The 21842-nt window shown below is 44.6% G+C and overlaps 1 long non-coding RNA gene across 1 annotated transcript in view; it reads right to left on the bottom strand.

The window, feature by feature from the left end:
* Positions 1 to 3565: 3565 nt before the first annotated feature.
* Positions 3566 to 21842, bottom strand: part of LOC103008802 (uncharacterized) — a 23985-nt gene continuing 5708 nt past the window's right edge. Inside the window, exons 2-7 of the long non-coding RNA XR_451928.2 lie at positions 15626 to 15750; positions 10970 to 11087; positions 7123 to 7198; positions 6808 to 7010; positions 6604 to 6705; positions 3566 to 6414 (exon numbers count right to left, since the gene is read on the bottom strand). This is a non-coding gene — a long non-coding RNA (uncharacterized LOC103008802). The remainder of the gene's footprint in view (positions 6415 to 6603; positions 6706 to 6807; positions 7011 to 7122; positions 7199 to 10969; positions 11088 to 15625; positions 15751 to 21842) is intronic.

The following is a 21842-nucleotide window of genomic DNA, read 5'->3' as shown; positions in this document are numbered from 1 at the left end:
CTCAAGGCCTTCCCTCCTCCTGGTACAGGGGACACGCCTTTCACAGGGGAGTTTTAGGACCTGCTTCAGGGAAGAAAGGCGAGGGGGGAGGGTCAGAGTGATCTTCCTGCTTCTTCCATTTAAAAAAATTCCCATGTGCCAAGGTACCATATTTGGGGGTAGCGTGTCCTGAACCCCATCAGCTCTTTCCTCTCCCCTCAGATCAGGACTCAGTAAAGAATATAACAAAAGCACTACATGCATTGCATAATTCAACCCATAACTCTTTATCAAATTCCTGTTGAGAGGGCACTGGCCACTGGAGGTCCAGCAGGGAACAGATCAGACAAGCTTCTGCTCCCACGGAACCTACCTTCCAGTTGGGGGAAACTCACGACAAAGAAAAATACAAATAAATATATACCATGCCAGGAAATAACCCAAGTGTCCATCAACGGAATCACAATTCTGCTAGATCCAAACCATGAAACTCAGAAACACTGCTCAGCCATAAAAGAAATGAACCACTGACACACCAAATGACACAGATTATTCTCGAAATAATTATGTGGAGTGAAAGAAGCCAGCTACAAAAGAGTACATGCTCCACGATCTCATATATACAAAAACTCCAGCGACCAAAAGCAGATCAGTTGTTGTGTGAGGATGGGTGGACAGAGAGGGCAGGAAAGTGGGGTTGCAAAGGGGCATCGAGAGAGCTTTTGAGGGGATAGATATGTCTACTCTCTTGATGGTGGTGATGGTTCCACGTGTGTGTGCATGTGTCAAAGCTCACCAAATTGAACACTTCAAATGCGTAGAGTCCACTGTATATCCGTCATACCTACGCAAAGCTGTTAAATGTGTGTGTGTATACACATACACACATACATTACGTCACATGCTACATGAAAAGTAAAGCAAGATGAGGAAGGCAGGATATGCTGGGGGCAGGCAGTGAGTGCTATTTTGTTTGTTTTTTAATTTATTTATTTAATTTATTTATTTTTGGCTGCGTTGGGTCTTCGTCGCTGCACGCGGGCTTTCTCTAGTTGCGGCGAGCAGGGGCTACTCTTCGTTGCAGTGCACGAGCTTCTCATTGCGGTGGCTTCTCTTGTTGCGGAGCATGGGCTCTAGGAGCACGGGCTTCAGTACTTGTGGTGCACGGGCTCAGTAGTTGTGGCTCATGGGCTCTAGAGCACAGGCTTAATAGTTGCAGCGCTCGGGCTTAGTTGCTCTGCAGCATGTGGGATCTTCCCGGACCAGGGCTCAAACCTGTGTCCCCTGCATTGGCAGGCAGATTCTTAACCACTGCGCCACCAGGGAAGCCCGTGAGTGCTATTTTTTCTGACCAGATGGCTGGTCAGAGAAGGTCTCAGTGATCAGGTGATTTTGAGCAGAAACCTGAAGGCAGTAAGAGAACTGGCCATGGGGTTATCTGGGGAGGGAACATTCCAGGTAGAAGGAAGAGCAAGGGCAAAGGCCCTGTGGGCCTGAGTAACACTGGAGCTCAGTAACGGCTCAGAATTGAGTTAATACTTCAAGATCTGGACCGAATCATTGCCCCAAGCTTCACATACAGTCTTGCATCCGTCCTGCCTACCTGGGTAGAGTCCATGTCTTTGGACGGAGCCTGGCTTCTTAACACCTATATAAGCAGCGGTCACACTATACCAGCTCTGGAATCTGCACTAAGATTCTCATTCAAGAATTCCAAGATCTGCTTGACCTCATCTTCTCTGAAATGGGCAGGCAGCCTGATTCCACTTTCAAACTCTTATGACTGAGAGTGACTAACTATGTCAAACAAATCACAAAAGACCTCAAGGTAAAAAGAGTGAACATTTACCTGGCATTTGCTAAGTGACAGGCACTGTTCCAAAAACCTTATGTGTATTATCTCAGGTCATCTTCCCCCAGCCTTGCAAAGTAGATACTTTATTGTTCCTACTTTACAGATATAGAAACTGAGGCAGATAGAAGATAAGCTACATGCCCAATTAAGAGGCTGACACTTGAACCTGGGCAGTATGACTCTGGAGCCAGCCCTTGTAAGTATCCACACATGGCCTCGCAGAGTGCTGCAAATCTCTGATTCTTTTTTTTTTTTAATAAATTTATTTATTTTATTTATTCATTTGGCTGTGCTGGGTCTTCATAGCTGTGCGGTCTTTCTCTAGTTGCAGCGTGCGGGGGCTACTCTTCGTTGCGGTGCACGGTCTTCTTATTGCAGTGGCTTCTCTTGTTGCAGAGCATGTGCTCTAGGCACACGAGCTTCAGTAGTTGTGGCACGTGGGCTCAGTAGTTGTGGCTCACGGGCTCCAGAGCGCAGGCTCAGTAGTTGTGGCGCACGGGCTTAGTTGCTCCACGGCATGTGGGATCTTCCTGGACCAGGGCTCGAACCCTTGTCCCCTGCATTGGCAAACAGATTCTTAACCACTGCGCCACCAGGGAAGCCCAAATCTCTGATTCTTAACCAGTGGTCCCCCATATACCCCCACTGGCCTGGTCCAAGCCTGTCCCTGCACATGGCTGGGACACCTTCCATATCTGGGGCAATCCTGTAGACTGAACTGTGTTCCCCTAAAATTTATATGTTGAAGCCCTAACTCCCAATATGATGGTATTTGGAAACGGGGCCTTTGGGAGGTGTTTAGGTGGGGCTCTCATGACAGGATTAGTGCCTTTATGGGAAGAGACGCCAGAGAGCTTGTCCTCTCTCCCCCCCCGCTTTCTCTCTCTATCTTTTCAGTCCTCAGAAATGTCAGCCCATGATTCTGTGATTACAAAATGAGACTGAACCCGAGTTGGCCCAAGCACTTCCCTCATGTTATTGGTCCTCTCTAAGTTCTCAGAAGGTGTCGATGGAATGGCCTTTCCAGAGCCATTCAGCGTGTGTCCAATTTCCAGTGACCAGTGCATCTTTCTCTGGCTGTCCCACCATCTGGGGAGGGGCTCTGGGACTGACCTGTCACCTGCCCCCAGACTAGCATAGATCTGCCCTGAGAGTCAGCACCATGGTGGGAGGAACTGCCCAAGTCTGGTCCCCAGGAAAGGATGAGCGAGCACACAGGAAACGCTGAGTGTCCCATGGTGTGGTCCCCATCACCATCCACTCCACCGAGACACTTACCTACCACAGTTAAAACCGGAATGTGACGACGGGCAGCAGATTATCAGCACGGACCTATATCATCCTGGGGACCAAATGGGTGTTTCTCATCAGACCCTTGGGACTCACTCAAGAACTGTTCCAGGCAGTGGTCTGGGGAATGGCCACAAAGCATATCGGCTGAATTCATTCAGGAAGAATGCCGCAGGAGCCCGTCCCAGCTCCGTGCTGGGAACACAGAGGCCCTCCTGGTGCCAGAAAGCTCTACCGCTCCTCCTTAAGACTTGTGACACCTACTTAAGCTCACGGGAACACGAAGTTCACAAAATGCTTTCAGACCTTGGATGAAATGCCTTTTCCCTCTTAGCCAAGACACAGCAAGATTCAGTCATCTTTATTTCTACCCAGTGAGTCCTTGATCAAACGTGTTAATTATATTTTATCCTCCAAGAGGCAAATAGCAGAGAGGAAAAACACTGCCAAACTAAGCTACCTTTCTTTTTTTTTAAGTTAATTTTTATTAGAGTATAGTTGCTTTACAATGTTGTGTTAGTTTCTGCTGTACAGCAAAGTGAATCAGCTATACGTATACATATATCCCCTCTTTTTTAGATTTCCTTCCCATTTAGGTCACCACAGAGCACTGAGTAGGGTTCCCTGTGCTATACAGTAGGTTCTCATTAGTTATCTATTTTATACATGGTATCAATAGTGTATATATGTCAATCCCAATCTCCCAATTCATCCCACCCTCTTTCCCCCTTGGTATCCATACGTTTGTTCTCTACTTCTGTGTCTCTATTTCTGCATTGTGAATAAGTTCATCTGTACCATTTTTCTAGATTCCACATATAAGCGATATTATACGATATTTGTTTTTCTCTTTCTGACTTACCACGTCTCTGCAAATGGCACTATTTCATTCCTTTTTATTAAGCTACTTTTCTTACCTCTAAATTGTCTTGTTTTTAATCAGTTCCAAAATTATAGTTCAGTGTGGGGAACTGAAATGTTCAAGTTGCACAAAGTAACTATTATTTATAGAGTATTCTAAATTCTTTGCATGTGTTGATTTCATCCCTGTGCCAGCGCTATAGAGGAGGTACTATCTTTATCTCCATTTTGCAAGTGAGGAAGTGGAGGCCCAGAGAGGTTAAGTAACTTGCCCAAGATGATACAACTTGTAAGAGGTAGATCTGGGATTTAAATCCAGACAACCTGGCTTCAAATCCTTGCTTTCAATGGTGGATATAATTGCCTGTCCTTTGTAAGCGAAGTTGATGGTAACACTTCTACCTTTAGCAGGATGTGTGCCTTGAGGTGTTTCTTCCAGGAATGGAGATATTCTTAACGGATTCACCACTGCTCATTTGCCCAGCCTCATTGATAACCAGCAACTCATGTTTTTTAGGTGTTTGGGAAAGAATCTGTGTTTACCTGGGTAGAGAAGGAGGCTGAGGGTCCCTCCAGGGGCCAAAGTCTTTGGCTCAGACAACAAGCACTTATGAACAAGCTTCTGCCAGCTACAAACCGGAGTGGCTTCAGGAATATAACAGGGTCCCAAGACTCCTGGTGTCTGTCTGTCTGTCCAGATGTGAGGAATAACTGAGAAGGCCGAGACTTCACTAAAGTCACAGATTCCACCTTCTAAAAACCATCCAAACAGGGTTTGGAGTATAAACATGTATGACAGAAACATCTTCAACCCTGTGTCTGGGTTACAGCTCTCCTGTTAAATATCCATTTCCTTCTTGTCTTTCAAAATTCTCCATTGATAATAACATTTTCAAAACTATTCATATAAAATTATTCTGGCTCAAAAAAAAATTATTCTGGCTCTAAACACACCTGGTGTTATATGCTAGGACAGAGTAATTTTTTCAGAGTAATTCTGGGAACACAAGACTTTCAGGAAGTGATAATTAGTAACAATATTCGTTGCACTGACCTGCACACTTCGCCGATCATTTTGCATGAATCATCTCAATACATCATCACAAACACTCATTTTACGGATGAAGAAACTGAAGCTCAGCGAAGTTAACTGACTTGCTCAATGCCACACAGCTCTCAAGCAGCAAAGCTTATTTTAAACTCTTAAGGGTACAGTAGATTACAAAATGTGGCCACTAATTCCTCATCCAGTTATGTACACCCTGTTGCAATGTGACATTCCTACTCCACTCTTTAAGAGGTGGCGTCTCTCTTCCTGCCTCTTGAATCTGGTCTGGCCCTGTGACTTGCTTTGGCCCAGAGGATGTGGTGGGGATGGTGCTGTGAAGGAGCTCAAGAGGGCTTGCAGCTTTCTCCTGGATTGCTCCCCTGAGACCGACACATAGGAAGCCAGTTCCAGCCAACTGGAGGGTAAGGGTCTACGTGGAGGAGAACTGAGGTGGCCCAGCCAACAGCCAGCATCAACTGCCAGACCTGCTGGTGAAGCCGTCTTGGACCTCCCAGCCCAGCCAACCCCCAGACTGACTCAAGTCCATGAGTGAGCACGAGTGGGCCAGGCAACTCCAGGAGAAGAACCACTGCCAGCCCACAGATTCGTGAGAAATAATCAGCTGCTGCTGTTTCAGGGCACTCTGTTTTGTTTTGTGGTGGTTTATTATACCGTTTCTCGACCTCAGCACTGCTGGCATTATAGAATGGATGGTTCTTTGTTGTGGGGTGTTGCCCCGGGCAATGTCAAACATTCAGCAGCATCCTTGGCCTCTACCCCCTGGATGCCAGTAGCACCCCTTCCCAGCTGTGACAATCAAAAATGTCTCCAGACATGGCCAGATGTTCCCTGGGGGCAAAAACATAAGTGACCCAGGAAATCTTCAGCTTGATTTTTTTCCTTCAAAATCTTGAGTAATCAATACCCAGTTATGGTAGAGTTGGAAAAACGTCCTTTGCCCTTTGACCCACAGATGCCTCCCAGGTGGCCTGGATGAACTCAGCTGGTATCTTCTTGGGAACCAGCTCTATGTCATCAGGTAAAGCTGGTCAGCCCTATGCCAAGGTGGGTAAATAGCAGCATTTTTTTAGAATGCTCAGACACACCACGTATTAGTTTCCTAGAGCCGGCATAACAAGCTACCACAAAGAGAATAGCATAAAACAAAAAGTTATTCCTTCACAGTTCTGGAGGCCAGAAGTCCAAAATCAAGGTCTCAGCAGGACCACGCTCCCTCTGAAGGCTCTCGGGAAGAATCTCTCCTTTTGCCCCTTCCCAGCCTCGGGTGGCCGCTGGCAATCCTGGGCTTTTCTCACCTGACAGCTGCATCGCTCCAATCTCTGCCTGTCTTCACATGGCTGTTTCCCCACTCCATCTGCGTCTTTATAAGGATACCAGTTTTCAGTTTTCTCTCTTTATAAGGATACCAGTCAGGGCCCATATTAATCAAAGTATGATCTCGTCTTCATTTAAATAATTACATCTGCAAAGACTCTATTTCCAAACAAGGTCACATTCTGAGGTTCCAGGTGAACACGAATTTGGGGCGCCCTGTGCAACCCATACTCACATGAGCAGACTGGCTTGTGATGACTGTGCAGTTCTCCCGGCCACTGTCCCCACCAGGCCTTCTGCAGGGTCCGCCTCCAGCCCAGCCAACGCCAGGGCTAAGCTGACGAGAGAGCAAAAGGGGCTGCTTCCCCATCCCTCTAACCCCGTCGGTGCTCCTGCCCTGGCCATCACCACCCCCTCGCCTCCCTCCTTCCTGCCTCACTTGTAATCTGGGTTTACTCTCAGCACTGCTGGACATGACCGTGACCATCCAAAGAGGCCTCCTTGCTGCGGAGAGGAGTTTCTCTCTCTAGGTGTGGGTTCCTGGACAGATTTTTATCTGTTGCTCTGCTGCCTGTCTTTAAATTGTGTTCATAAGAGACCACAGTTCCCCATTTGTATACACGTCCTCGTGACTTGCTTTCACTATGAGGTAGAAAACATCTATCAATATTTGCATTTTCTTCCCCTCCTCCCAACCCCTATGTCTTTAGGGAAAAAAAAAAAAAAAAATTTCACGCTACAGTGCAAACCGTACTGTTATCATTGATGCTTCTCTCTCTTGGAATGCTTTCTTGGCTTTCCATGTCTTTTGTCTGCCAAGCACACTTGACCTGTGGTAATGGAAAGGTCATAACAGCACTGATCAATCTCTCCAAATAGTCTCATTTGCCCAAAGTACGAGATTAGGGTGGTACGAGGAGGAGAACGCAGGAAGGATGGGGGAAGAGGTGCTACCTGGCTGAGGAAAGCGGGAAGATGAGAATGTGGATAAATATGGAAGCAGGGCCCTTGGCCTCAAAGCAGAACTGCAGATCAGGTTTATTAAACCAGAAAGGCTTCCCTGGTGGTGCAGTGGTTAGGAATCCGCCTGCCAATGCAGGGGACACAGGTTCGTGCCCCGGTCCAGGAAGATCCCACATGCCGCGGAGCGGCTAGGCCCGTGAGCCACAACTACTGAGCCTGCGCGTCTGGAGCCTGTGCTCCACAACAAGAGAGGCCGCGACAGTGAGAGGCCCACGCACCGCGATGAAGGGTGGCCCCCGCTTGCCGCAACTAGAGAAAGCCCTCGCACAGAAACGAAGACCCAACACAGCCAAAAATAAATAAATAAATAAATACATTTATTAAAAAAAAAAAAAAAAAAACCAGAAAAGCTGGGAAATACAGAAACAGGAGCTTTCAAATATCTAAGAACTCAGATTTAATGACTGAAAGACTAAACCCAGGTAGGTAAAGTACTTTTCTTTGGGAAACTATGAGCTAATCAGGTGATTTATGGTGCACTGATAATGGCAAGAAAATTCAAGATTAATATTGTAACTAACAACTCACTTTCAGTCTTTGAAAGGCATTTGCACGATATCCCATCCACTTTCTTAACCAGCACTTAATAAACCGGTAGAAGTCAAACTACCTTGCAGATGAATGTTTGCGGATGTAAAGTATTTTGCATCTTGGACAACACATTGGAATCACCTGGGCTGGGGATTGACTCTGTCAAGAGTGAAGGACAAGCGTTAGTGGGTTTTATTGCCCTGCTCATGGGCAGCTACAGCTCAGAACTACTAGTGTAGAAAGCCAGAACTTTTAAAGATTATTAGTATCCAACGTATTTACTACTAAGCAGAAAAAAATGCAGCCCCATCTACTGTTATATTGCCCTACCATTGTCCTTGCCTTAGGACTGAATATTTTTTCCCAGTAGGGGTCTACTTTTCAAAAGGGTAGGCCAGGAACTTGGAAAGAGTGCATTCTGTCACATTTAACCTCTCATTTTTACGATAAACCACTGCCCTGCTGGACTTCAGAGCAGAGAATGAGGACCCCCTGCCCCTTTCACAGCACTAGCTCCCTTGCTAAGTTTCTCTTCCCCGTGTTGGTCTCTCCCATTTAACCTGCCCACCTGACCCTGGGGCTTCACCATGGCTACTCCTTAACTTCCTTAACACCCTACAAATGTTGGGTTTGCCTATATTCCTGGTCCTGTATAAAAAACAAATAACAATAGCAAGTCTCAATTCCTAGATGGTATCCCATCAGTAAAAGAATGCACATTAAGCTTCTCTTCTGGCTAAAAAGTGAGTATACTATTTTAGCTTAGTGTAAGACCCAAATTAATCAACCAAGAAATACGTATTGCATGCTCAGAGGGACAAAGGCAAGAGTAGAAAATATACAAAGTACTCTGTGTAGAACCTCAAGGATCTTGCCATCTAGACCAGGGGTTGCAAACTATGGTCCACAAGCCAAATCTGGCCCCCAACTGCTTCTATAAATAAAGTTTTATTGGAACACAACCATGCTTTTGTGTTTGTGTGTGTGTGTGTGTGTGTGTGTGTGTATGGCTGCTTTTGCACCATGCTGGCAAAGCTGAAGAGTTGTGACAGAGACCATGTGGCCTTCAAAGCCTAAAATATTTACCATCTGGCCCTTTATAGAAAAACTTGCCAATGCTGATCTAAGCAAACTAACAACCACAACTACAACAACAAATATATATTTGAGATGGATGGATGGATAGATAGAGATAGATAGATAGATAGATAGATAGATAGATAGATAATGTATTAATGTGAAACAGAGAGGGTTCCTGCCTTTAGGAGGCCCACAGTCTACTGAACAATCATCAATCCTGAGAAGTCAATAAGCACCCAAAGTGGGGACGGTGCAAAGGAGAAGAGGATGTTTGAGGCTGGACAGATCCATGGGTAACTAGAATAGCCTGTGAGCTGTACAGGTAGATTCTAAGCTGAATGGGGTAAAGAGGAGAGTGGGGAAGGCCTTGGCGACATTGGAATGAAGAGGCAGGAAGTCCAATCCATGGCTGAGGGGAAGCCATGGCAGTTGGGCTGCTTCCCAGTCTACTGGAGCATGAGGGCATGATTTGTTTACCACTTGTCTTCCTTGATGGACTTGAGGTTTTATGAGGGTGCAGACAGCGTTCACATTGTTCACTTCGACCCCGGCGTTAAGCAACATGCCTGCCGTATAGTAGCTGCTTGATGAATATAATTTAAAAAGTAAATAATGAATGAATAAATGGATGGCTGGAATTATCAGGTTGATATGCCATAAGCCAGTTGAGTCAGGCATTTCAACCAGGGTAAAATGACCTCTGACCTTACTCTGAAACAAAAGCATAGATGAGGAGATAAGAAAGATTTTATTGAGCTTCCCTGGTGGAGCACTGGTTGAGAATCTGCCTGCCAATGCAGGGGACACGGGTTCGAGCCCTGGTCTGGGAAGATCCCACATGCTGCAGAGCAACTAGGCCCGTGAGCCACAATTACTGAGCCTGCGCGTCTGGAGCCTGTGCTCCGCAACGGGAGAGGCCGTGACAGTGAGAGGCCCGCGCACCGCGATGAAGAGTGGCCCCCACTTGCCACAACTAGAGAAAGCCCTGGCACAGAAACGAAGACCCAACACAGCCATAAATAAATAAAAAACAAATAAATAAAAAATTTTTTAAAAAAAGAAAGCTTTTATTGAGCAACTACTCTATAACAAGCCTTTTACAAGCACTAAATCATTTAATTCTCTCAGCCACCATTTTAGGGATGAAGAGATTGAGTTTCAGAGAGGTTAAGTAACTGGCCAAGGTCACACAGCCAGAAAACGGCAGAACTAAAATGCAAACCCAAGTCTTCACTTTGTTATTTTCAGCTCCAAGGCTATGTACACACCCCCATGCCTACCAGTCATTTTCATACCATGCTCTGCAGACCTCAGTCTCCTCAGAGCCACCATAAGTGACATGAAGATCAATTCAGTAGCACTGGGGACCAAGAGCACAGACTCCCCACCCAGCTTCAACCAGAGGAGTTTTCATTTTCTCTACTTCACACATGGAGCTTCCTGAATTCATCCAAACACATAGTTCTTGGGGGAACGAAAAAGAATGAGAAACCACTATACTGGACCACGCTACTTCCTCAAACCAAGCCAGGAGGTACAGTTTCTAGCCTTAACTCCACCACCAACTTGCTATGGGGTCAGGGTCCATCACTTCTCCTTCCTTCCATTCTTACACAAGAAATGTTGGGTGACGGATGCTGAAATCCCATCAAGCTTCTTAACTTTCCAGAGGGAATAAGATTAAATGAAGAGCCCATTTAATGAATGAAAATGGCTGGGCCACCTTGAGTAAAATTCTAGATAAAGTTGTAATTCCATCAATGACAGCAAATTAGAGGAGTGCGATGAGTTACCAGGCAGAGCTCAGCAGAGTTACTGTTGGATGCCTTGGTTGACGACTGCTAATCGCATCCAACAGAACTCAAAAACCAAACAGGAGCCAATATTTTGGCCTTACCTCATAGTAACCAGCACGTGACAGAACACGGGGATCTTAGTGAACAGTCCACAGAGGCACATCCACTTACCGATAGAGATGTAATAGATGAATATATTGATTCTCAAAGAATTCACAACTGGAGACAATGCCACACTCATCTATGGTTTGACCATTCTTATACGAAGTTACCTCTGGCTTGGGCTGACCTGACGATAAAGAAATAAGAATATTCTTATTATGTGAAGCATCTTTAGAAAAAAAATCATAAAGCTATGAATAAGAATGGGTGATAAACAATAGGATAAACATGCTGTATATGTCACTTGGGGAACTAGAAAAGCTTCCTCTCATTGATAAAAGTGCATCGGGCTTCCCTGGTGGCGCAGTGGTTGAGAATCTGCCTGCCAATGCAGGGGACACGGGTTCGAGCCCTGGTCTGGGAGGATCCCACATGCCGCGGAGCGGCTGGGCCCGTGAGCCACAATTGCTGAGCCTGCGCGTCTGGAGCCTGTGCTCTGCAACAAGAGAGCCCGCGATAGTGAGAGGCCCGCGCACCGCGATGAAGAGTGGCCCCCACTTGCCACAACTGGAGAAAGCCCTCGCACAGAAACGAAGACCCAACACAGCCAAAATAAATAAATTAATTAATAAAAAAAAAAAAAAGTGCATCCTTTGGACTTCCCTGGTGGCGCAGTGGTTAAGAATCTGCCTCCAATGCAGGCGACACAGGTTCGAGCCCTGGTCCGGGAAGATCCCACATGACGAGGAGCAACTAAGCCCATGCACCACAACTACTGAGCCTGCGCTCTAAGGCCTGTGAGCCACAGCTACTGAGCCCGTGCTCTGCAACAAAAGAAGCCACCACAATAAGTCCGCACACTGCAACGAAGAGTAGCCCCTGCTCGCTGCAACTAGAGAAAGCCCGCATGCAGCAACGAAGACCCAACACAGTCAAAAACAAATAAATTAATTTTTAAAAAATGCATCCTTCAATAAACACTACTGGGCATGTTACATGCCTAAGATGATGTGGTGCTGGGGTGAGAGTGGGGCATACAAAATGAAAAATGCTGCTCCTAATCTTAAGACGCTATTAAGAAAAACTATCTAAAACTTAAAAAGAAGCCAAAAATGTGGATGGTATCTTGTTTCAGTGTCACATGGGGGCAAAGGTCCATCTAAGAGTTATGTAGGGGAATGTACTTTGTTTCATCAATGATTACTATTGATTAAAATTCCCAGATTTAGTGAAGTTACATATAAACCTGTAGATTTGCATTCAATGGAGATGCAAATAATCTCTGTCTAGCAGACAAGATAACCCCACAAATTATGGTTTATTGCCCTATAGGACATTAACCAGTGTTTTACCTAATGCAGCAATCTTATCCTAACATTCTTTTATTAAGTTGCCTGTAAATACCCAATTCCTCAAATGTTCTTTGATCAGGCCTTAATATTTTCTGGTTCCCTCTTTAGTCAAAGAATTGAATAAAATCTTTGAAGTTCACTCTGTATTTGCATGGGAGTGACTTTACCTTTTTGAAGATTATACTTTAACAGTGCTCAGAGTTGAGTGTATGTTATGGTACAAAAGAGGGAAGAACAAAGTAGATTAGCTAAAACCATGTCTTCCTAAGGATGAAGGAGTTTGGAATGTAGGTTTCCCAGGCTGGTACTGTGCACATGTGAGTGACATCATCACAACACTGACCTACGCTTTCTCCCTCAGAAGGGGTTCATCTTCCCCTGGTGATCATTAACCGGATGTAATGCTAAGGGGCTAATCTGATAAACCCCCCAGGAATTCCATTCACCCCTTGGGATCTTTTTTCCCCTTGTGACAGACAGGGCAGGAAGGTTTCCAGCGTGTGCCAACGAGCTTTCTCACTAGCTTCCATGTCATTGAAAATGTATAAAATGTACCATCTATACCGGAGGAAAGCCCAGTACTGGGGAGCAATACACCATTCTGAATCCATCCCAGGAACATTCATGTGTTTCTGTCTTATCACACGATTTTTGGCGAGCAACCCCAGAGATCATTAAGAGAAAAACTCCATGTTCTCCTAAGGCTTAGAAGGGGGAGAGCTAAAAATGTCAGGGGCGGGAGTAACAAGAAAGTCAGTGAGACCTGTACCGTGGACAGGACCTGAGGGGGGCTCAGGGACCCTCTCCCTTCCTCTCTATGTCTCTTATAATTTGGGGTCTCCCAGCTGCACTACCTCTTTCTTTCTCCTCCAGGTAAGAACCTGCAAAGTTGATCCCTGGCGCCAGGAGCAGACAGACCTGCGTGCAGGGACACATCTCCAGCAGCTGCTTACCTGAGTCTCTTTCAAACAAATGACTCAACCACCAAAAATGAGCTGCCCTGAAAAGCTATCAAGGAAGTTGCTGATCATATTTCATTTCTGCCTGTTCTTATCAGACCTGTGTTCCCATTTCCATCAGTTTTATCAGATTCCTTCTTAGGAAGCATTTAATTGCTCCTTTTGTGTGTGTTCCTGACTTTTATTGAAGCCATTATATCAAGTATGCATGATCTGAGCCTGGGGAACTCATTCTGATCTCTTGGGCTCCAATGTTTCATTTCAGCCAGAGCAGGGCTGATTGAGTCCCCTGGTTTCTTACTGGCTGACTGTTTTTTTCCCTTCGTGTGGTATAGAGCTGAATAATCAGCCCCAAATGAGACTTGCACAGGGAAGTGGTATCTTGTACCTTGTGGGTGGTTCTCTTTTCTCCCTCTACTTGCTGGAAATCTCACCCAAAAATCCTACCCTTGTTTTTTTGTTTGTTTTTTTGTTTTTTCTTAAAGAGTCAATTTTATTTATTTATTTATTTTGGCTGTATTGGGTCTTGCTGCGCTCGGGCTTTCTCTAGTTGCGGTTAGCGGGGGCTACTCTTCGTTGCGGTGCGCAGGCTTCTCATTGCGGTGGCTTCTCTTGTTGCACAGCACGGGCTCTAGGTGTGCACAGGCTTCAGTAGTTGTGGCACGTGGGCTCAGTAGTTGTGGTTCGCGGGCTCTAGAGCGCAGGCTCAGTAGCTGTGGCGCACGGGCTTAGTTGCTCCGCAGCATGTGGGATCTTCCTAGACCAGGGCTCGAACCCGTGTCCCCTGCATTGGCAGGTGGATTCTTAACCACTGTGCCACCAGGGAAGTCCCTACCCTTGTTTTTTAAGCCTACGTGCAGGTTGCATATTGAGAGCCACCTTCAGAACGTCACAAGTATCTGGCTAATGTGTGAGGGAGCCGGTAGCCAAGGTTAGGGTCCACCCAAACACCGGGGCTTCCTAGGGAGACAGGGGGCTACTCTGAAGGGTCAGTAGTGGACTTCAGCCCATTCCTCTATCTGGATGCCTATGGACAAACACCAAGAAAGAGGGGGGGCTGTGCTCTCGGCCTGGGGAGTCTGGGTACACAGTCCTACACCCAAACATCCACATTGAAAGTTGAGATTTTACTGTGACTTCTGCTAAGGAAGCGCAGCCATTTCAGAGGCTGGCTCTTCTCCTCTCTGGACTTAGAAAAAGGGATCGGGGGCAAAAAGTTTTCTGTCATCCCTCAGGAAAGTCCATCAGTGCCCTCCATGTTTTCAAGGGTAGACATAATCCAAGAAAGAAAAGAAAACAACTCACAAAGTACAAGATACCACTTCCCTACCCAATTATCTTACTTCTATTTTCTTTTAATAATAAATCCCTTTTCCCACGGTGGGCACCAGTTCTGGAGTTCTGGGTTATTTATTCTCCAGTCAGGGGGAATTCCAGCCCTCTGCTTTCCCTCCACTAGGCATGTCTGTCTTGGTTTTAACGTTTTCACTGCTGACCAGCATAGCTAAAGAAGGCAAGCAGTGGGGAGATGAATTTAGGCAGGCTGGGGATATCAGTAAAAGGTGATAAAGAAGAGTTCAGTAAATTGTCTAAAGTGAAGTTATTCATGCCATTCCCATGCACCACAGGAAATTAAGAGTGGATTCTAAAAAAAAAAAAATAGTGCTGATGAACCTAGGGGCAGGACAGGAATAAAGACACAGACGTAGAGAATGGACTTGAGGACACAGGGAGGGGGAAGGGTAAGCTGGGACGAAGTGAGAGAGTGGCATGGACATATATACACTACCAAATGTAAAACAGATAGCTAGTTGGAAGCAGCTGCATCGCACAGGGAGATCAGCTTGGTGCTCTGTGACCACCTAGAGGGGTGGGATAGGGAGGGTGGGAGGGAGGCTCAAAAAGGAGGGGATATGGGGATATATGTATACATACAGCCGATCACTTTGTTATACAGCAGAAACTAACACAACATTGTAAAGCAATTATACTCCAATAAAGATGTTTTAAAAAAAAAAAAGAAGTTAGGGAACAAAACATACATTTTACATATATTTATATTCTTATTAAGGATTAAATACTTTGCACAAAAGGTGTGATTAATAAATATGTGTGTGTGCAAAAAACAAAAACACAAAACAAAAAAGAGTGGATTATCTGAAAAAAGAACCAGTGTGGGAGCTGCCTAACCAAGAATCACAATGGGTAGTAAAGGAGATCACTAAAACGTGTCCAGAAAGGTATTCAAAGAAATCTTCTAGAAAAAAAATCATAGAGGATTGAGTTGCTCAATCAGTTACTCAGAACTAACTTCCCAGGTTATTTTCCCAGGTGATGCTTTAACAATGCCCTTGTGAACCAAAAAACCTGGTCTGCAGGTAGATTTCAGAGGGTGATGAGCTGGAGACGCCTACCCGATATGCAACGAAGCACAGCGTCTGACTTCTCAGGAACTTTCTGGGAAAGCAACGTAGATAAAAATCAAAGTGTGCGCCTCTGGGGCCCTCCTGAGTCTGTCGTCTTTTCATGCCACATGAACCTGAAAAATAAAAACCCCCGACATCATCATTTGTTCTGGGACGTCTCTGACTTTTCTCAGGAATTCGAGAAACCCCACCACCCCATGAGTGGTCCTTAGGGAGAGAAGGAGCGTGGTCCCTTGGCTGGGTGTTGCACTCAGTCTGGCGGGTGGGTTGGGAGTCCTCGCGCAGGCTTTCTCACCCACCACTGCTGACACTCGGGCCAGAAACGTTGTTATGGGGGGCGGTCCCGGGCATCGTAGGACGTTCAGCAGCATCCCTGGCTTCGACCCACCAGAAGGGATAGCACCCCTTCCCCAAGTGGTCACAATCAAAATTGTCTGCAGATGTTGCCAATGCCCCAGGGAGGGCAGCCCTGGTTTTAACCTCAAGTCCTAGTGGATGGCAGGGCGACCACAGATCAGACACAGAGGGAAAACTGCATGAGCCTACGGCCAGTGCCACCCCTTTCAACGTTTTTTTCCTATTGGACTCAAAAAGCGTGTGCGTATTTGCCTCCCAAAAGAGGAGTTGATTCAATACAAAGGAATTGCCAGGTGGGAGGTATTTCTCCAGGTGAAACTGGGAAACTACTACTCCTTCCGAGAAGCAGGCCGGTGCCCCGGGGAGGGCAGCGAGCGGGCTGGCATTTTTGAGTAAGCGCGGATTCATCAGTACAAGTCGGCATTAAACGCTTGGTTAGTCACCAGGTATGTTATTTCACTTAATCTCCTTTAAGTGACCTAAACGGTTATTAATACCACCTACATCTTACCGATGAGAAACCTGAGACTCAGAAAGGTTCGGCAGTGTGTTCAAGATCACCTAGCTCCAGTGGTCAATCCCCTGGGGCCCCCTCTTAGCCACAAGGGCTGACATCTTCAGTGTGTGAGGCGGCCCCGGAGCTGTGCAGCGCACACCTCACAGCAGTCCTAAGGACACCAGTCTGTCAGAACCCAGAGGACCCTCTCCACTCTGTCCTCTGGGTATAGTGCTAGCATCATGCCTCTCCTTTGTGGAGCCCCAGGCTTGGAAATAACATTTCGCTCTATCCAAACAGTGGAAATTTAGAGACAGAGTCTTAGATTTAGAATCATCTTCCACGTAAATATATTTTGTGTATTTACTTCTGGTGTGGTAAATTTCCCAAAGATGAGAACTGTGCGACTTAACGTGTTTTGTATCTCCAACTAGTATATCGATTTGGACGTGGCATATGGTTAGGGTCATCCAAGAAAAGCAGCAGACTACGAGTCAGAAGTTTTAGTTCTAACATTTCCATTTGTCACTTTTGATGCCGTGCGGCTTGTGGGATCTTAGTTCCCCGACCAGAGATTGAACCTGGGCCCACTGCAGTGGGGTCCTAACCACTGGACCACCAGGGAAGTCCCTCCATTTAACATTTTTGAGAAGCAACATAACACAGGTGGCTAAGAGTTCTAGAGCCAGATACTCTGGGTTCAGATTCTGGCTCCAGCCCTTCCTAACTCAATAAGCATGTCACAACTATTTTGTGCCTCAATTTCCTCATCTGTAAAATGAAGGCATAATAGTTGTATATTCTTCAGAGGTGGTTGTGAAGATTAAATGAGCTATTGCCTGTAAAGCACTTAATCCTCTAATGTATGTAAATAGTCTAGGAAGAATCTGTTACATAATTGGTTTTCAAGATGGTAATCGGTAGGCTTTAAGGAAAGATTTCACTCATTTCATCAATTTCCTTTTCTGCTGTGGGTTACCACAATGATTTTTTTTTTAAGTGATATACCAATTAATGTCTAAAAAGTTCTCCTGGTATAATATTCACCTGTAATAGTAATTTACAAGACATGACTATTCCCATTCCCAGGGGCCACTGCTGTGGATGGAGAGAGAAGAAAGGACAAATGAAACCGTCAAGAGTTGGGGTGACGTCGAAGACCTTGTGTGCCATCCGTGACTCCTCCCCCCAGCTGACAGCTCCCTGATGGCAAAGTCCCACAGGTTACAACACCGACAAACACACTATTCGACTCACATAGTTGGTTCAGTCACCACATATCCTGGCCACGGGGCACTGACTATAAAGGAAAGGACAGTTAAGTCAGGCTGTGGTTCATGTTTCCTTGCTTCTCCAAAGGCAAGAACCCTTGAAGACAGGTTTATCATTCTCTGCTAGAGATGGATAACTAACAAAATACTGAAATTAGCAGAGGGGGCCAAGGTGGGGTTCATGGACAACCCTGGAGTGATAACATATCAACTGGAATGAACACAAGATTTGCATGTTTTTGTTTTTGTTTTTTTAGCTGTGTAGTCCAGAGCAAGTTGCTTTCTTTTTAAAAAAATTTGTTTACTTTTAATTAGACAGAGCCTAAATACATACATCTGTATTTTTTAAAATACACAAAAAGATGGTCTCCAACAAGCACTATCCCTCCATCTCAGTACTTTCTCAAGAGGAAGGGTTTGCCGTAAAAGGGCTGCATTATTTTTTTTAAACGCTTGATGATATCAGTATTGCATAAAATGGCAATACCATGCTTAATCTGTCTGTTCTTGTGTTGATGACGTGTAGCTTGGTTGGAGTTTTTCAGACTTACAAATGTGTTTCAAAATACTTCCTGGTACATGCCCCCTTGGGCACATAAGTGGTTCTCTAGACTAAATACCAAGAAATGAAATTGCTGGATAAGAATATTTACATAATACATTTCGATAGATACTCCACGATGGAGTATCTACTCCTTAAGAGAATAGGAGAAGGATGTGATGATGAAGGGCCCGGATTCCTGGGTTCAAATCTTAGCTCTGCCACATACTAGCTCAACTTCTCTCTTCCTCAGTTTCTTCAACTGTAAAATGAAGAGAATAGCGGTATCTACTTCATTTGGTTGTTAGGAAAATTGAGTATGTACAAGCTCTTCTGAATAGCATGGCAAGTACTATATAAGTATAAGCTGCTAACAAGAGCTTTGGGTTTAATATCAGCAAAATTACAAAAACAGGGGCTTCCCTGGTGGCGCAGTGGTTGAGAATCTGCCTGCCAATGCAGGGGACACGGGTTCGAGCCCTGGTCTGGGAAGATCCCACGTGCCGCGGAGCAACTAGGCCCGTGAGCCACAACTACTGAGCTTGCGCGTCTGGAGCCTGTGCTCCGCAACAAGAGAGGCCGCGACAGTGAGAGGCCCCCGCTCGCCGCAACTAGGGAAAGCCCTCGCACAGAAACGAAGACCCAACACAACCAAAAATAAATAAATAAATAAATAAATAAATAAATAAATAAATAAAATTACAAAAACATCTCCCTCTCACATTGGTGGAGAACAGGTAAGAGGTAATAGGAGAATTTTTGAACATTTCAAGCCCTCGACTGATGCCAAGTTTTGTTTTGGCTAATCTGCCCTCACACAGATAGCCAGTGGCATGGCTGCTGTCAGCGGGAAAGCTGTTGTCAACCGAAGGGGTCAGGGACGAGCTCTCAGCCCATATGCAGATAATGGGTAAGCAGCTCTTCTGGAGCTTGCAGGAAAGCTAGCTGTCCATGCTTTCTCACTGGGAACAGGAGGGATTAGTCCTGATGACTCAGCCTAATCCAAGGGCAATGGGGTTCCTGAATTTGCCATTGTCAGTTACTCCAGATTTGGATGCCACACCCACTGTCACTGAGTACCCAGGCCCATGTTAGTGAAAAGCACCCTTCACAAAGGTGGGTTCTGGAAATCTGGGGAGGAGGGAGGCAGACCAGGTGTGAGAGACAATTAACATGTTTTGGATGCCTTCTATGTGTCAGCCCCCAGACTGGGCACTTCATAAACATGATCTCATTTAATCCTCACAGTGAAACTACCAGAAAGGTGTTCTATCTTGTTTCACAGATAATGACTTGGAAGCTTAAGGTGACTTTAAAGAGTTGATGTAACAAACCTAATTCCTCACTGCCTGCAAGTGGCAGGGCTGGGATATGAGTCCAGATTTGTTGGAGTGCAAGCGTTGTGCTCTTTCTTGGGTATGATTTTAGGGTTGTATGTGAGAAATAGAGGCAAAATAAATAAATAAATAAGCCCATGAAAAAACGCTCAACATCATTAGTCATTACGGAAATACAAATTAAAACCACAATGAGGTAGCATTTCACACCCACTAGGATGGCTATTACAAAACAGAGTCAAATGTGGGCGAGGCTATGGAAAAAAACAACCCTCAAACACGGCTAGTGGGAATGTAAAATGGTACAGATGCTTTGGAAAACAACTTGGCAGTTTCTTAAAAAGTTAAACATAAATTTACCAAAAGACCCAGAAATTCCATTCCTAGGTATCCAACCAAGAGTAATGAAAACATACATCCACACAAAGACTTGTACATAAATATTCTTAGCACGATTACTCATAATAATCAAAAATTGGAAATAACCTAAATGTCCACTGGAAACAACCTAAATATCCAACTAGTGAAATGACAGACAAAATGTGGTCTAGCCATACAATGGAATACTATGGATAATGAAAAGGAACAAAGTAGGATACATGGTACAACACAGATGAAACTAAAAGAATTCTCATTATGCTCCGTGAAAGAAGCCAGAAACAAGACACCACATAGTATATGATTTCATTTCTATGAAATGTCCAAAAAAAGCTATCGAGGCCAAAAGTAGATTAGTGGTTGCTGAAGGTGCAGGCAGTGGGGAGAACACTAATTAACAATAAACATGCATGCGGAATCTTTTTTTTTAACTTTTTATTTTATATTGGATTATAGTTGATTAACAATGTTGTGATAGTTTCAGGTGTACGGCAAAGTGATTCAGTTATACATATACATGTATCTATTCTTTTTCAAACTCTTTTCCCATTTAGGTTATTACAGAATATTGAGCAGAGTTCCCTGTGCTCTACAATAGGTCCTTGTTGGTTATCTATTTTAAATATAGCAGTGTGTACATGTCAATCCCAAACCCCCAACTGTCCCTTCCCCCGACCCTTCCCCACTGACCATAAATTCGTTCTCTAAGTCTGTGAGTCTGTTTCTGTTTTGTAAATAAGTTCATTTGTGTCATTTCTTTTTAGATTCTGCATATAAGCAATATCATATGATATGTCTCTTTGTCTGACTACACTCAGTATGACAATCTCTAGGTCCATCCATGTTGCTGCAAATGGCATTATTTCATTCTTTTTAATGGCTGAGTAATATTCCATTGTAGGTATGTACCACATCTTCTTTATCCATTCCTCTGTCGGTGGACATTTAGGTTGCTTCCATGTCTTGGCTGTTGTAACAATGCTGCAATGAACATTGGGGGGTATGTATCCTTTCAGACCATGTTTTTCTCCGGATATATGCCCAGGCGTGGGATTGCAGGATCATATAATAGCTCTATTTTTAATTTTTTAAGGAACCTCCAAATGTTCTGCATGAGGAATCTTTGGCGGGTGAGAAAAATGTTTTAAAACTGATCTATAACGATGGTTGTTCAACTAGATAAATTTAACTAACAACATCATTGAATCGAACACTTAGAAAGGGTGAATTGTACAATATGCAAAACATGCCTCAATACAGTTAATTTTTAAAATACAGACAAGAAGGAGACAAACAAGTAAGCACCTAATATTCATTGCAGCATTGCTTGTGACCGCAGAAGATTGAAAGTAATCTAAATGTCCATCAACAGGTACCTGGTTACAGTATTAATTAATTATCCATTGTATAATTCCATCTATACAATGGAATTTTAAATTTCTAACAGCAATGAGCATTAAAAAAGAATAAGGCAGTTCTGTATGCACTGATATGGAATGATCTCCAAGATACATTGTTTAGTGAAATAAACAAAGTATAGAAGAGAGCGTAGAGTATGCTATCACTTGCATAAGCAAAAAAAGGAAGAATAAGTATTATAATATGCTTATTTATATACATAATGATTCTAGAAATAGACAAGAAACTGGTAAGCTGGTTGCCCCTGGGAAGAGGCCTGAGTACCTGGGGAAAGGAGGGGCTGCTAGTTGGGAACATTGCTTGTCTTTGCATATCCTTTTGAATATTTTAAATTTATAGATGTTACCTAATAAACAAATATAATTTAATTTTTAAATATTAACAGTGAGTGACTCCATGTGCCCGA

Source organism: Balaenoptera acutorostrata, chromosome 13 (assembly GCF_949987535.1).
Source record: "Balaenoptera acutorostrata chromosome 13, mBalAcu1.1, whole genome shotgun sequence".
Lineage (NCBI taxonomy): Eukaryota > Metazoa > Chordata > Mammalia > Artiodactyla > Balaenopteridae > Balaenoptera > Balaenoptera acutorostrata.
The sequence above is the reverse complement of the archived record's forward strand: the minus strand, read 5'-3'. Positions and strand labels throughout refer to the sequence as shown.